Raw genomic sequence first — 17,930 nt, forward strand, 5'->3', positions numbered from 1 at the left:
GGAACAAATGCTAGGTTTAAGTTATCAATTCATTCTGTGAATCTTTGCATTTTAAGATGCATGCATCCATCATCAGAGTATTTATCACATCTCACCATATTTATCATATAATCAACTCTCTGTTGATGAAACAGGGCAACAGTAGAAATAACGCCAAATCACAGATAACTCTTAATTCTTAAAAAATCCTCAAATTATTCTTGGAGTGACATCAGCATCATGGCAGAGTGAGCGCTCCCCGTAAACTCTCCCCTCAAAGATACAACACAAGGACATTCATATTACAACAGAGGATATCTGCACAACACAAAAGACATCTGAGAGACTCACGCAGCCAAATGTCAGGTGGAGGTGCTGGACCCCACCCTCCCCACCCCCTGCAACCGAGGAAGTGGAATGAGGTAAGAGAAAACTTCTCTTCCTCCCAAGGGCAGCAACCCAGGGACCACACACAGCTCCAAGAGGGAAGGAGGGAAGGGGCGGCCCTCTGTGGGATACCATCACTCTCTGAGCTCCCTCACAGCCCAGGGGAAACCCCACACAGAAGTGACAGCTATTGCAGGGGCATCTTCATCAAGCTAACACTCCAGAAGAGGAGAGAAGGGCAAAGCAAGAAGCCCTTGAGATCACAAAGGAGAAAGAAAGCACACCTCCCTCTACCTGGCACCTCAGTACAGCAGGGAGCTGAGCTGTGGATTGTGGCAGGCTCAGAATGCACAGCTGTTGACCCCCACCCAGTGGAAGCAGGTGGAAGTGGCAAACAAATGCTACCACAAAGCAGAAGCACAAATCCCCACTGTCTAGCAGTATGAAAAAATATATTAAATTGCCAGACCAGAAGGAAAATGACAAGTAAACAGAAACCAATCCTGAAGAGACATAAATCTATAATCTAAATGACAGAGAAGTCAAAATTGCTATCATAAAAAAACTCAACGAGTTAAAATAAAATGCAGATAGACAGTTGAATGAATTCAGGAACTATGTCACAAAAGAGATTGAAAATATAAAGAAGAACTAATCAGAAATATTGGAGATGAAAAACAATGGATGAGATAAAGAAGAATATGGACTCCCTGAACAATAGAGCTGATATTAAGGAGGAACGAGTCAGCAATATTGAGGACAGAAATAAAGAAATGCTTCAGATGCAGGAGGAGAGAGAACAAAGGCTAAAAAAAAATGAAGAAATTCTCCAAGTAATATCTGACTCAATTAGGAAAAGCAATAGAAGGATTATAGGTATTCCAGAAGGGGAAAAGAAGGAGAATGGAGCTTGTTCAAAGAAATAATGGCAGAGAACTTCCAAAACCAGGGGAAAGAGGTGGAAATGCAAGTGAAAGATGCCAACAGACCTCCTGACTACATCAATGTAAAAAGACCTACTATTCGGCATATAGTAGTGAAGCTGGCAAAAGTCAATGAGAAAGAAAAAATACTAAGGGCAGCAAGGCAGAAGAAAATAACTTACAATGGAAACCCTATCAGGCTTTCAGAGGATCTCCCAGCATAAACCTTACAGGCTAGGAGAGAGTAGAAAGATGCATTCAAATCTTTGAAAGACAGAAACTTTCAGCCAAGAATACTCTATCCAGCAAAAACATCCTTCAGAAAAAAAAAGGAGAAAGGGGTTACAAAGCCCTGAGTAAGGAGATAAATAGGTAGACAAAATCAGAAAATAGTAGCTATCCATCAGAACAGGTTAGCAAACATTCAAGCATAACATTAAAGATAAAGGGAAGGAAAACACCAAAAACAAAGATAATCTTGTTATTTTAACCATAAATTCTCAGCACGAGATGGAATAAGATATGACGAAAACAACTTAGGAGGTGAAGAGGAAAGGGATGGAATCAGTTTAGTATAAGAACATAAGAGGCTATCAGAAAATGGACTATCTCATCTATGAGATTTTTCATACAAACCTAATGATAACCACTACATAAATAAATAGAACATAGACACAAATAATAAATAAGGAGAAAATTAAGAAAACCAGCATAGGAAACTTCCTAACCAAATTGGTAGTCCGAAATACACAGATGAGAAACAAAGAAAATATGGGACAACCAGAAAATGAGTGATAAAGTGGTAGCATTAAGCCGTTATATATCAATAATCACTCTAAACATAAATGGATTGAATTTTCCAATCAAAAGACACAGAGTGGCATGATGGATTAAAGAACAAGACCCAACAATATGCTGCCTCCAGGAAACACATCTCAGCTCCAATGACAAACACAGGCTCAGAATGAAGGGACGGAAGATGATACTACAAGCTAATGGCAAAAAAAAAAAGAGAGCAAATGTTGCCATACTTATATCAGACAAAGTTGACTTCAAGATAAGACAGGTAAAGAAAGAGAAAGAGAGGCAGTATACGTTGGTCAAAGGGACAATCCACCAAGAAGACATAACACTTATATATGCACCCAACAGAGGAGCACCAAAGTACATAAAGCAACTATTAACAAGCATAAAAGGAGATATTAACAACAACACAATAATAGTAAGGGACCTCAACACTCTACTCACATCAATGGATAGATCATCTAGACAGAAAGTCAACAAAGAAACAATGGAATTAAATGAAAAATTAGACTAGATGGACTTAATAGATATATAGAGAACACTCCATCCAAAAACAGAAGGAGACACATTCTTCTCAAGTGCATGTGGAACATTCTCAAGGACAGACCATATGTTTGGAAACAAGGGAAGCCTCAATAAATTTAAGAAGATTGAAATCATATCAAGCATCTTTTTCAACCATAATGCTGTGAAACTACAAATTAACTACCAGGACAAAGGGACAAATATGTGGAGACTAAACAACATGCTACTGAACAACCAATGGATCAGTGAAGAAATTACAAGAGAAATCAAAAAATATCTGGAGACAAATGAAAATGAAAACATACCACACCAACTCACATGGGATGCAGCCAAAGTATTCCTAAGAGGGAAAATCATTACAATAGAGGCCCAACTTAACAGATAAGAAAAAAATCCAAATAAGCAGTCTCAAACTACACCTAACAGTATTAGAAATAGAAGAATATAAAAGCCTAAAGTCATCAGAAGGAGGGAAATAATAAAATCATAACAGAAATAAATGAAATTGAAACAAAAAAGACAGTAGAAAAAAATCAATGAAACGAAGAGCTGGTTGTTTGAGAAGATAAACAAAATTGGCATACCCTTAGTGAGACTCACAAAGCAAAAAGAAAGAAAGCTCAAATAAATAAAATTAGAAATGAAAGAGGATATATTAGAATGGATACCACAGAAATACAAAAGGTTCTAAGAGAAAACTATGAAAAACTATATGCCAACAAATTGGATAATCTAGAAGAAATGGCTAAATTCTTAGAATCATACAACCTCCCAAAGCTGAATCAATAAGAAATAGATAATCTGAATAGACCAATCACAAGTAACAAGATTGAAGCAGTAATCAAAACCTCCCAAAAAATAAAAGTCCAGGACAAGACGGCTTCCCTGGAGAACACTACCAAACATTCAAAGAAGAAGTAATACCTATCCTTCTCAAACTAGTCCAAAAAATTGCAGAAGACAGAACACTTCCTAACACATTCTGTGAGGCCAACATCACCCCGATACCAAAGCTTGACAAAGACAACACAGAAAATGAAAACTACAAGCCACTATCACTGCTGAACATAGATGCAAAATTCCTCAACAAAATATTGGCAAACCAAATACAGCAATACATCGAAAAGATCCTACACCATAATCAAGTGGGATTTATATCAGGGACACAGGGATGGTTCAACATCTGCAAATAAATCAATTTGATACACCACATTAACAAAATGAGGAATAAAAATCACATGATCATCTTAATAGATGCAGAGAAAGCATTTGTCAAGATCCTACATCCATTTATAATAAAAACTCTTAACAAAATGGGGATAGAAGGAAAGTACCTCAATATAATAAAGTCCATATATGACAAAGCCATAGCCAACATCATACTCAATGGGGAAAAACTGAGCCCCATCCCTCTAAGAACAGGAACAAGACAAGGGTGCCCAGTCTCTCCACTCTTATTCAACACAGTACGGGAGGTTTTGGCCAGAGCACTTAGGCAAGAAAAAGAAATAAAAAGTATCCAAATAGGCATGAAGAAGTGAAACTCTTGCTGTTTGCAGACAGCATGATTTTAAATGTAGAAAACTCTAAAGCATCCATCAGAAAACTATTACAAATGATCAACAACTACAGTAAAGTTGCAGGGTGTTAAACAACCTACAAAAATCAGTTACATTTCTGTGCTCCAATAAGGAACTAACAGAAAGAGAACTCAAGAACACAATCCCATTTACAATCACAACAAAAAGAATAAAATATGTAGGAATAAATTTGACCAAGGAGGTGAAAAACCTATACAGGGAAAAGTATAAGAAATTACTGAAAGAAATTGATGATAACATAAAGAAATGGAAAGATATTCCATGCATGTAGAGAGGAAGAATAAACATAGTTAAAATGTCTGTACTACCCAAAACAATCCACAGAGTCAATGCAATCCCAATCAGAATCCCAATGACATTCTTCATGGAAATAGAACGAAGAATCCTAAAATTCATATGGGGCAACAAAAGACTCTGAATAGCTAAAGCAATCCTGAGAAAAAAAAGAGCAAAGCTGGAGGCATCACAATCCAAACTTCAAAATATACTACAAAGCTATAATAATCAAAACAGCATGATACTGATAGAAAAACAGGCACACAGGTCAATGGAAAAGAATTGAAAGCCCAGAGATAAAACCATATAAAAAAATAAGACAGATAATCTTTGACAAAGGTGCTAAGAACATACAATGGAGAAAAGAAAGTCTCTTCAATAAATGGTGTTGGGAAAACTGGACAGCCACTTGCAAAAGAATGAAAGTAGACCATTGTCTTTCACCATATGCAAAAATAAACTCAAAATGGATCAAAGACTTGAACCTAAGACCTGAAACCATAAAACTTCTAGAAGAAAATATAGGTAGTACACCCTTTGACATCAGTCTTAAAAGGAGATTTTCGAACACCATGTCTTCTCAGACAAGGAAAACTAAAGAAAAAATAAACAAGTGGGACTTCATCAGACTAAAGAGCTTCTGCAAAGCAAAGGAAACCAGGATCAAAACAAAAAGACAACCCGCCAATTGGGAGAAAATATTTGCAAATCATATACCTGACAAGGGGTTAATCTCCAAAATATATAGAGCACACACAACTGAACAACAAAAAAACAAACAACCCAATCAAAACATGGGCAGAGGATACAAACAATTTCTCCAAAGAAGATACACAAATGGCCAATAAGCACCTGAAAAGATGTTAAACATCACTAATCATCAGGGAAATGCACATGAAAACTACACACTAAGATATCACCTTGCACCCATTAAAATGGCTACAACCACCAAGACAAAAAATAACAAATGTTGGAGAGGTTGTGGAGAAAAGGGAACACTCGTGCACTGCTAGTGGGAATGCAAACTGGTGTAGCCACTATGGGAAACAGTATGGAGATTTCTCAAAAAATTAAGAATAGAAATACCATATGATTCAGCTATCCCACTACTGGGTATCTATCCAAAGAACTTGAAATCAACAATTCAAAGAGACTTGTGCAGCCCTCTGTTCATTGCAGCATTATTCACAATAGCCAAGACATGGAAGCAAGCCAAGCACCATCAACTGATGATTGGATAAAGAAGATGTGGTATATATGTAATGGAATACTACTCAGCCATAAAAAGGCCAAAATCGTCCCATTTGCAACAACATGGATGGACCTTGAGGGTATTACGTTCAGCGAGGTAAGCCAGACAGAAACACACAAACATCCTATGACTTCACTCATACATGGAAGAGGAACAAAGACGCAGACAAAGATAACAGATCAGTGGTTACCAAGGGAAGGTTGCTGGGAGGTAGGCACAAAGAGTGAAGAAAAGCACTTATCTGGTGATGGACAATTGATAATATACAACTGAAATTTCACAATGTCATAAACTATTATGACCCCAATAAAAAAATTCTTACAGTTATCTCTAGAATACATGAAGTTTGACCTGAGCGTCAGTCCAAATTTATTTACCTAAATTTATATTAAAGTGGATTTCTATTCCCTAAACTTGTACCATCTTAATAGGAGAAATAGCCTAGGAATGCACGAGGCTGATAGAAGGTGGTGGCTTGTATTAAAAAACAAAAAACAAAAAAAATAGGCCCGGTTAGTGTAAAACTTTGGTGCCCAGCAACAAACACACCCACAGTGGCTGGGGGTCGGCCGACTTTCCTAGAGCTACAGGTGGGGTGGTGCGTCACAGACCCCACAGTTCTGTTGAGAGGTAGCTCAGGGTCTTACATAGCTGTGAAGGGAAACAGCTGCCAACACGGCCCAGACCGTGATGGAAATGCTTTGGAACGAGATCAGGGCGGCGACTCGCAACATTCTGGATGTAGTAAATACCACCAAATTGTGCACTTTAAATGGTTGATTTTATCTTACGTGAATTTCAGCTCAATTATTTTAAAAAGACAGTGAATCTACAGGAAAAATAAATAAATTGATGCAAGATCCCTTGTCTCTCTCTTTAACCCCAGCCCGGGTTATTACGGCACTCTTCATTTCCTCTCTCTGAGAAGAAAGCAGCCCGATTTGGGAGACTATGGCCAGAATCTCTGGACTTCAGCGTGTCCTCTGTTCTGCTCTGGTGGGATCGTACTTCATGTCACATTTTTTCTTTGAGTGTGTTTTATCTGTTTCTCTGAATGGGTTAAAGCAAAGGGGTAGTTTTGTGTCAAATAGGTTTGTTTTAATTATTGTAGTGCACGTAAAACACCTTGTGCATGGTGTGTAGTAACACTCAGAAGTTAATCAGCAGTAGCAGCAAGAGTCGTGGGAGTAGCTGCTGCATGTTCCCCCAGTAGGCAGCTGCAGCCTAGACAGTGCTCAGAGGTCGAGTGAGAGCTGGTGGCAGCCTTGTGAGGACCCCACAGAGGCACCAGGGCCAATAAAGCAAGTAGGACCCAGAACTTACCTGGCACAAGTTTCCTAGTAGAGGATGCATACCTGGAAACACTAGCTCAATATCACGACCTGTAAATGTAAGATCTTTGTTTCCAAAGAGAGGGGCTAAAACCAGAACCTGCGTGTAAATTAAAAAGTCATAATTTGTGTAAGATTCCAGGATAGCAGAATTAATAGACACACCCTGCTTATTAAGAGCAGACAGATCCTGGCCTGCCAGACGTCGCTTGATGAAATTAATTCCCCGGAAAATAAGCATATATGGAGCTCTGGGCGGTCCCTTGACCTTTGTGTACAGGAGCTGCAGAAACTTCACTTGCCCAGGGTGATCCTTAAACCTTAAATTTAAATCCTTCAATCAGATATGTCCTGTTTTATTGTTCCCAGCTGGTCACTCAGAATAAAATCCAGTAAATATTAACCAGAAGAGAGTCTGTTTGTTTTTAAAACTTGTGGCAATAAACCTGTTGGAAACTAAATTTCAGCCCAACAGCTGTGCCTTATGCATGAACATATAGTAACCGCCAAAGTGGAACAAATTCTTGTGAAACCAGATAGGTTGTTTTGCCCACCATTCAATATTGCTTGAAATGTAACTAGTCACTTCATTCTCTTGGTTTAGGTTTTGATACATTTTAAACCACAGCTTTCCCGGGAGAGAGAGACAGAGAAGGAGGTGGGGGAGGAGGGAGAGATAAGCGGATACTTCAGGAGCCAGTGACCATCCAAAACGCACAGCCACCATCTTAAGAATAATGCAGGATTGCTTCCTCTGGTACCAGCAACCTGTGTGCGGTGGGCTGTGAGCTGTGACCTGTCATCTTCAGGGCCCATCCCCAAGCCAGGGGGAAGATAATTTCTTCAGAATAAACATTGATAAGTGAAGAGCATAAAGCCTGCCTCCGAATGAAAAAGGGGGAGGGGGAAGGAAGGCGGTAGAGAAGCAGCCTCCTTGAAGATAGACACCGAAGAGAGAGAAGCTTAAGGGTGGGGTGGTAGCAGAGCAGTTACCACCGCAGAGCTCTCTTACCAAACTCAGCAGTTTTTCCGTTGTTAAGCATAGCCTGGCTGTTTTAAATTTTGATTAGATTTCAGAGTTCTGAAAAAGTTGATTCTCAGTTTTTTCCCAGCTTATTCATTGTTTTTGTGGATGAATACAGTTTTGGAGATCCTCGATCCATCATTTCCACTTTGGAATTGGAGCAAAGTCAGAAAGATCAGTATAAATTCATGTTTTGCTTAACACAGGTGTGACGGATAGATTTAGCAATAATTATCGACATGTGTATGCACAGGTAGTTTACATGCATCTGTTTCCTCACTCTGTCTGCTGAGAGGGCCCAGAAGCAGGTACCCTCCAATGAGCACATCCAGTACCCAGATCTGAGTCTCATACACCATCTCTGTCAAAGGAAATAAGGTTCCTTGAAGAAATGGCTGATTCCAGGGCTGCGGCAGGAAATCCACAAGAGGAGCCTGGAGCAGCTTGTAGTGCCAGCATGTAAGGAAGTGCTTACAAACCAAAAGGTGGGGCCATGTCAAAGGGACACAGGAGTCAACCAAAAAAGCTACTAGCGGCCAAAGCTGGAATAATTTGAGAAACAAAATAAAAATACAGTAGTACTGGATTGTAACCCAAAGTGTAAAACAAATATCCATGAGTCCATACTGATATAAATAAATTGGGAAGAAGAGAGAAATTTCCCATACAGGAGATTCCAAATAATTTAAGTAGATTCTCCCCCTCAAGGAAATGGTGTATAGCTCCTCTCTGCTTAAATGTGGGGCCTCTAGAGTGACGTCCTTCCTCCTTCCAATGACTACAGGAAGGAAAGGGGTAAAGTGAGGAAACCCGACAGACACACCCCAGCAGGTGATCAAGGCCAACATCCACAGTGATGCCACATTGATAACAATCGCCCTTAACCATGTATGATGGAAAAGGCACTTCACCTCTTTGTCCTCTTCCCCAAAACCCATAACCCCAGTCTAACCACGAAAAAAAATCAGACGAAGTCAAATTGAGGGACATTCTACAAAATGTCTGACCAGTTCTCCTCAAACTCTCAAGGTCATCAAAAACAAGGAAAGTCTAAGAGACTGACACTGCCCAGAGAAGCCTAAAGAGATGGAGTCCTGGAATAGAAAAAGACATTAGGGAAGAACTGATGGGATCTAAATTAAGTGTGGAGTGGAGTTACTGATAACCTCTCAATACTGGATCATTCCTTATGAGAAGTGTACACAGCAACGTAAGAAATCAGCATCGGGGAAACCAGTGTAGGGTATATGAGAACTCTCTGCACGATCTATGCAATCACTTGTAAATCGAAAACTTTTCTACAATAAAAATGTTTATTTTTTAAACTGTGGGAAGGAGTACAGTCCCGGAGGCAGAGCTGGCCGCTTCTGTCCAGTGTTTAGGCTCTGAGCAGCGAGCTGGTACCCGTCCTGGGCGGAACGCTGCAGGAGACGAAAGGATTAATAAGGTGTGTGGTGCTAAGGCACTCACGGCCCCAGGAAAGAAAAGACGTGAAACCTGTTACGTACAACGTGACCAATTCCCTTATGGAGGTGGGGACTCCAAAGGAGGGCAGACACAGCAGAGACTGACACGTTTCTACTGGCAGTTGACGCCCTGGGTTGTTTTCATTTTTCCTATATCCACCATTTCAAACCCAGACTCTCAAATATTCAGAAGAGAAATAAACATACTTTCTAGTCTAAAAAAACAAAGGCAATTTTCCGACAATCTCTCTCAGACAAGTGTCATCGTTTCATTTTATGGGACTCATATCGTGAATTCAGGTGGACACTCCTCTTTTACAAGCAAAGCACATCAGTCAAAATCATCGAAATGAAAAGTCGTTTAAAACGTCATCAAAACAAAACTCCAGGTTTGGCTCTAAACAGCGGAACTCTGCTTATGGGCGAGGTGCACTTGGAAGCGGCCATGAGCCGCTCACCCCCCATCCACACACCCTTCCTCGACTCCCAGCTCAGGACACAAAAAACAGAAACTTACGGCGCAAACCTGACTCAGGCTTGAGGACAGCGATGTCCTCCTCTCTCCGCCGCTTCACTTCTAAGTGCACGTCCGAGTCCGGTCAGCGGTCAGCAAGTCAACCTGACGCGTGGGCTCCTGCGCGCTCCCACATCCTCCAGAAGCAGACGGGTCATCAGTTATGCCAGCTCATCTTGGAGTTTCAGCCTCTACTCTGGCTCCTTTTCCTCGGTCTACAAATCTGCTGAGCCCAAGTCTTCCTAAAATAAACTCCTTTAATTCTGCCTCCCTTCAAGCCACTGTTCCCTTCTTCTCTCTGCTGTCTGACTTCTCAGAGTAATGTGAGCTACACGTCCTCAGTCCTATTCCACTGTTACCCACCGGAATTGTGTCCTATGCCTCCACGGAAATGGACGCCTGGGTCCCTGATGACCCTAAGGCGAAGAGCAGCCCCCCTGCCTGGAACAAAGGCTCAGAATACTGGATGAGCAATTAGCAAAGCTCTGTCTGATCGAGCCGTTGAAATATTAGGGTCTCCTTGTGACTGCAGCCAGCTGTCCCTAATTAATACCCACTGGGACAGGATGAGACCACACAATATGTGTAGAGTGACAAGAAATGATGATTAATGAGAAAATCTTGAGGAATGCTAAGATTTAAGCAATTAGAATATAAGAAACCAGGGCTGGCTCTGTGGTGCGTAGTGGTTAGGTTCGGCACACTCGACTTCGGTGGCCTGGGTTCATGGGTCCAGATCGGATCCCGGGCACTGGCACAGACATGCACTACTTGTCAGCCATGTTATGGTGGTGACCCACATACGAAATAGAGGAAGACTGGCACAGATGTTAGCTCAGAGCCAATCTTCCTCAAGCAAAAAGGAAGGAAGACTGGCAATAGATGTTAGTTAAGGGCCAATCTTCCTCACAAAAAAAAAGGAATATAAGAAAACAAAAAGTGACTTGAGAAGGGATAGTACTAGATGAGGAAGGAAAGAGAGAGAAGCCACAGACCCTGAGAGAGGAGAGAACTTCGACATGCAGACAGTTGACAGTATTGTTAACGTTTTCAATAGGCAGGAAGGATGAGGACTGAAATTAGATTGTTGAAGCAGGCAATTAAGTAACTGCTGATTAAATAAATATCATTTCAGTGGGTTTTTTGAATAATTACAACATAATATCCATAAAATTATACCCCCTGCTTTTATTTAGTCTATCCGGAAGGAATGTCTGACACTGCTGTGTGTTCTTGTTAGCTATCCTTTTCAATCCATTGAGCAGATGTACAATAATTCACTTAATCATCTTCCTATTGTTAAATATTTACATTGCTTATGATAATGAAATAGTGCAAGCAAGGTCACAATGAACATTCGTGCTTACAGAAATTATTTCTTATGATGGCTTATCTCCTTAGGATAAATACCTAGAATTATGGTAATTTTGTACACGGTGATTAGAGCCAGTTGCAGTTGTGCGATCAAAATTAAACTAGTTCTATTATTTTCTGCTAATTTAATATATCAAATTCTTTTATTTGTTAAAGTAATTTAACAATTTCATCAAAAGCTATGAACTAAATCTCTCATGCTTCATGACCTAATGTTCTAATCAACTTGTTACAATGAGGTTCAACTTAATTAATCATTACCTATTAAGGCAATAACAACCTCTTTCCATGATGTGGCCAGTAAACTGCCTAATAAAATGACAGTATCATACAAAAACGAGTGTCTTCCTGTAGTTTGAAAGAAATTGTAGATCTCATCATTCTCTGACTCAGGTGTATTCAACCACCTTGTTCTCCACGAGATCACGTCAAAGAAGATGCATCGGAATGATTTTAAAATAGAAGAGGGTAAGAAAGAAATGAAAATGGCCCATAATGCTTCTGCCCTGATAACCCATGTTGACGTTTCATAACAAATGAGAGTAACTCATGCCCACTGTTAGAGCATTCAAGTAATAATGAAAGGCACAAGACAGCACGTACCTAGAACAGGCAGGTCTGTTGACACAGAAAGTAAGTTAGAGGTTACCAGGGGCTGTGGAAAGAGGGCTGGGAGGTATTGTTTGACAGGGATGGACTTCTAGTGTGAGATGCTGAAAAAGTTCTGGAAGTGGACAGTGATGGCTGCACAGCATTGCCAATGTGCTGAGTGCCACTAAATTGTCCACTTAAAAATGGTTAGGGGGCTGGCACTGCGGCATTGTGGTTGAATCCAGAACACTCTGCTTTGGTGGCCCAGGTCCACAGGTTCAGATCCTATGGTTGGACCTATACCACTCATCAGCCATGCTGTGGCAGTGTCCCACGTACAAGATAGAGGAAGATTGGCACAGATGTTAGCTCAGGGCAAATCTTCCTCAGGAAAAAAAAAAAAGGTTAGAACATAATTTTTTTTAAAGATTGGCACCTGAGCTGACAACTGTTGCCAATCTTCCTTTTTTTTCCTACTCTTTTCTCCCCAAATTCCCCCAGTACATAGTTGTATATTTTAGTTGTGGGTCCTTCTAGTTGTAGCATGTGGGATGCCACGTCAACATGGCCTAATGAGTGGTACCATGTCTGTATGCAGGATCCAAACCCTGGGCCACCAAAGCAGAGCATACAGACTTAACCACTGGGCCACGGGGCTGGCCCCTAGTAAGTTTTATGTTATGTATATATTTAACCAAAATAAACTCAAAAAATTGGCAACACATTAAAAAGAACAAAAAAATGAATACGAAAGCCTGCCCCCTTTAGTATTTGCCTTTTCCCCCAAAACAATTACTGAAATGATTTAACAAGTATCTTTTGAGAAAAAAAATTATATGCATATAGTCCCTTATATATATATATAGCTTAAACATATTTTTTTTGCATGAATGAGAGGATAGTGTATACAAAGATCTGGATTTTGCTTCTCTTTCACTCAATATTTCTTGGAAATCTTTCACCAACAACAATATACCTTACACTTTGTGTCACTGTAACACTGCCCATTGTAAGAATTATCATAATTTACGTAACTAGGCTACTCTAGTCTACTGCTGATGGACATTTAGGTTGGTTCCTTGTCCAAATATCCATATGATCCAAGACAAATGATAGATATTTACAAGTTGTCCTTGTGAGGATTTTTAAATACTAACAATGTCAAGGTGGAGGTACTATTTTCATCTTAGCCATGTTGACACTCAGTTGCTGCTGTTTATGACAGCGAAGGTGTGATCTGAATAAGTGGCTATTTAGTTTTTCATATAGCCTTGTACTGAGAAGCAGTTAGCACATTTGAGGCTCCCTCTGGTTCTGTCTCAGTGACTTGAAGAAAAATATTTATTGAGTGTGTATGACGTCTGTCTGTGTCCCAATTATGGGAACTACCGTGTTTAAAATGATAAAGCCCCTGCCCAGAAGAGTCCATATTCTGAGGGGAGAAGACAGACAATAAGCATATAAACAGTGATCACAGATGGTGATAAGTGGGTTGAGAAGATTCCATTTCCCGTAGCAAGCTGGGAAAGCCTCTCTGAGGAGGTGAGACCTACATGAGGAATAGACAGCAGCCATAGCCATACAAAGGTCTGGGAAGAAAGTGTCAAGCAGAAGAGAGAAGGGCAGTGGCCTCAACCCTCAGTTGCATATCCAAGACCCAGAATGTCTGTCCTGGAAGCAACGAAAGGGAGAGCGAGTGAAGGGAGACAGAGCTGGTTCCGCTAAAGTGAGCCCGGGACATTCCTGTGAGGTTCTGAGGCCCTGTGAAGCTTCACATGTTACTCCAGTTGCAAAGGGATGTCTTTGTCAATTTCTAAGTAGAGGAGTAATGGGAAGTGATTTATACTGTTGAAAGCATACCCTAGTCATTCTGTGGACAAGGGACGCTGTAGGGAGCAGGAGTGGGGCGGGGAGCCAGCTAGGAGATTGTGGCAGTGTCCAGGTGAGACATAACAGTGGCTTGGCATCAGATTTTAACAACGAATATGATAAGAAATCGTCACGTTTGGGATATGTTTTGGAGAGGAAAGCAAGTTAATTCCTAGATTTTTGGCCTAAACAATTTGGATGGTGGTGTCAATTCCTGAGATGGAGACAATACAGGGAGGGGAAAATCAATTGTCCTGATTTTGGCACATTCCATGTCAGATGCTCCTGGACATCCACTGAGGATTTCAGGCAGGCTGTTCTGTGAACCAGGAGACAGATCTGGAAATTGGTGTCAGGGGTCATCATCACAGATATGGTGGAGATCACCTTGGGGAAGGGGTAGAAGATGTGGGCTGGAACGGAGGAACCAGCAAAAGAGGCAGAGGAGAGGCAGTTGAGGTGATGGGAGGAAAAGTCAGCAAGGTCTCATGGAATCTGGCGAAGAGGGTCATTCAACAGAGGGGCTGGTCAACTGCCTCACTTCTTCAGATTCTTACTGTTTTTCACTCACACAATGACTGTGGGTATTCTCGTAATTAATTTAGATAAACCTTATCTAATTTATTGTTCTATTCTGCCTAATTCATCATAGTGGAATTATTCAAGATGGTTCCACCATGTTACAAAGAATAACAGCCCAGTTCACTGTGTCAGATGACTTGTGCTTTTCTGATGAAGTCTTCTAAAAAGTGCTGTCAAGGGACCAGTCCAGTGGTGTAGTGGTTAATTCCATGCACTCTGCCTTGGTGGCCTGAGGTTCACAGGTTCAGATCCTAGGCGCAGACCTGCACACTGTTCGTCAAGCCACATTGTGATGGCATCCCACATACAAAATAGAGGAAGACTGGCACAGGTGTTAGCTCAGCGACAATCTTCCTCAAGCAAAAAGAGGAAGATTGGCAGCAGATGTTAGCTCAGGGACAATCTTCCTCACCAAAAAAATTAAAAATTAAAAAAAAATGTTAGAAAAAAAGGTGCTGTTGAAATCTCAGTATTGGTTAACACATGGCTGTCATCCTTGTGCTGGGACACCTTTGAGTATTACTAGTGTTTTGTGCATGTGCTACCACAATCATGCCTCCTTAATCTATATGACATCTTGTGTCTGCCATTCTTGTTCCCTTGGAGTCACTGTTGAGAAGCAAGTCAAGCCACATCAGAAACTTGAGCCCTTACTGTTTCTATGAGGATAGTGTCTACAGGATCGTGACGAACAAGGCAGGCAATGGCACTAATGGGGACGGATCAAACCTTCAGATTCATATTCTTACAATTATTCATGTTGGAATCAGTTAGATGTGGACTGAAGAGATGAGTAATTTTGATACTTGCTGAAACTGGTAAAATAATCATCGATCAAGCATTAAATGTTTGCTGGATGCTTACTACTTATTAACAATGTGTATGTGTTTTAGGTAATCTACTCTGTCTTCAACTAGGTATATGGATCTACTGTGAGAGAATCTACATATGGTGATTTTAATGTTCTTCATCATAGTCATATTTAACCACTCTATGTCTTGACCTTTATTTTTTACCAGTCAAAAAGCTAAGAAACTTATTGCTTATTTCTATGGGCCTTTGTTTTTTCATTTGGATTCTTCTTAGTTATTTCCAGAAAACTTTCTAAGACATATTTAGAAGCTAACTACTGTTTTGTTGCTTTATTGTTTTATGAAATTGTTGTTCAAGTTGATGTAATTTTAAAATACTGATATGTCTATTGATAAGCATAGATATAAAAACCTAAATGCATTTAAAAATGTTTTAATTTTTAATTTTTATTTTTATTGGAGTAACATTGGATTATAACATTATATAACTTTCAGATGTACATCATAATATATTTCAAATTCTGTGTAGATTACATCATGTTCACCACCCAAAGACTAATTACAGTCCACCACCACACACGTGAGCCTAATCACACCTTTCCCCCTCCTCCCTCCCCCCTTCCCCTCTGGTAACCACCCATCCAATCTCTGTTGCTATGTGTTTGTTTGTCGTTGTTTTTATCTTTTACTTATGAGTGACATCATATGGTATTTGACTTTCTACCTCTGATTTATTTCACTTAGCGTAATACCCTCAAGGTCCATCCATGCTCACAAATGGCCTGATGTCATCATTTGTTATGGCTGAGTAGTATTTCACTGTGTGTATACCACATCTTCTTCATCCATTCGTCCCTTGATGGGCACCTAGATTGCTTCCAAGTCTTGGCTATTGTGAATAATGCTGTGATGAACATAGGGGTGCAAGTATCTTTATGCATTTATGTTTTCAAGTTCTTTGGGTAAATGCCCAGCAGTGGAATAGCTGGATCAGATGGTAGATCTATTCTATTTTCTAAGGAAACTCCATGCTGCTTTCCATAGTGGCTGCACCAGTTTGCACTCCCATCAGCAGTGTACGAGGGTTCTCTTCTCTCCACATCCTCTCCAAGACTTGTTGTTTCCTTCTTGATAATTATAGCCATTCTGACCAGAGTGAGGTGATATCTTATTGTAGTTTTGATTTGCATTTTCCTGATAGTTAATGATGTTGAACATGTATTCATATACCTGTTGGCCATCCATATATCTTCTTTGGAAAAATCTCTGTTCAGATCTTTTGCCCACTTTTTAATTGGGTTGTTGGGTTTTTTGTTGTTGAAATTTATGAGTTCTTTGTATATTTTGGATATTAACCCCTTATCTGATATATGGTTTGCAAATATCTTCTCCCAGTTGTTAGGTTGTGTTTTCATTTTGTTGATGGTTTCCTTTGCTGTGCAGAAGCTTTTTAGTTTGGTGTAGTCCCATTTGTTTATTTTTTCTTTTGTTTCCCTTTCCTGGTCAGACATGGTACTTGAAAATATACTGCTAAGACCAATGTCAAAGAGCATACTGCCTATGTTTACTTCTAGAAGTTTCAAGGTTTCAGGTCTTACATTCAAGTCTTTAATCCGTTTTGAGTTGATTTTTGTGCATGGTGTAAGACAATGGTCTAATTTCATTCTTTTACATGTGGCTGTCCAGTTTTCACAACACCGTTTATTGAAGAGACTCTCCTTTCACCATCATAAGCTCTTGTCTCCCTTGTCGAAAATTAGCTTTCCATATATGTGTGAGTCTATTTCTGCTCTCAATTCTGTTCCATTGATCTGTGTGTCTGTTTTTGTGCCAGTACCATGCTGTTTTGGTAACTATAGCTTTGTAGAGAAATCAGGGAGTGTGATACCTCCAGCTTTGTTCTTTTTCCTCAGGATTCCTTTGGCTATTTGGGGTCATTTCTTATTCCATATGTATTTTAGCATTCTTTGTTTTATTTCTGTGAAAAATGTTCTTGGAGCTTTGATCAGGATTGCATTGAATCTATAGATTGCTTTAGGAAGTATGGACATTTTACCTATGTTAATTCTTCCAATCTGAGAACATGGAATATCTCTCCATTTCTTTGTGTCTTCTTCAATTGGTTTCAACAATGCTTTGTAGTTTTTGGTGTGCATATCTTTCACCTCTTTGGTTAAGTTTATTCCTAGGTATTTTAGTCTTTTTGTTGCAATTGTAAATTGGACTGTATTCTTAATTTCTCTTTCTGCTAATTCGTTGTTAGTATATAGAAACACAACTGATTTTTGTATGTTGATTTTGTATCCTGTGACTTGACTGTATTCACTTATTATTTCTAAAAGTTTTTTAGTGGATTCTTTAGGGTTTTCTAGCTATAAAATTATGTCATCTGCAAAGAGTGACAGTTTCACTTCTTCCTTTCCAATTTGGATCCTTTTTATTTCTTTCTCTTGCCTGATTGCTTTGGCTAGGACTTCCAATACTATGTTAAATAAGAGTGGTGACAGTGCGTATCCTTGTCTGGTTCCTGTTCTTAGAGGGATAGCTTTCAGTTTTTCTCCATTGAGCATGATAGTAGCTGTGGGTTTGTCATATATGGCCTTTATTATGTTGAGGTACT

This window comes from Equus asinus, chromosome 7 (genome assembly GCF_041296235.1).
Source record: "Equus asinus isolate D_3611 breed Donkey chromosome 7, EquAss-T2T_v2, whole genome shotgun sequence".
Lineage (NCBI taxonomy): Eukaryota > Metazoa > Chordata > Mammalia > Perissodactyla > Equidae > Equus > Equus asinus.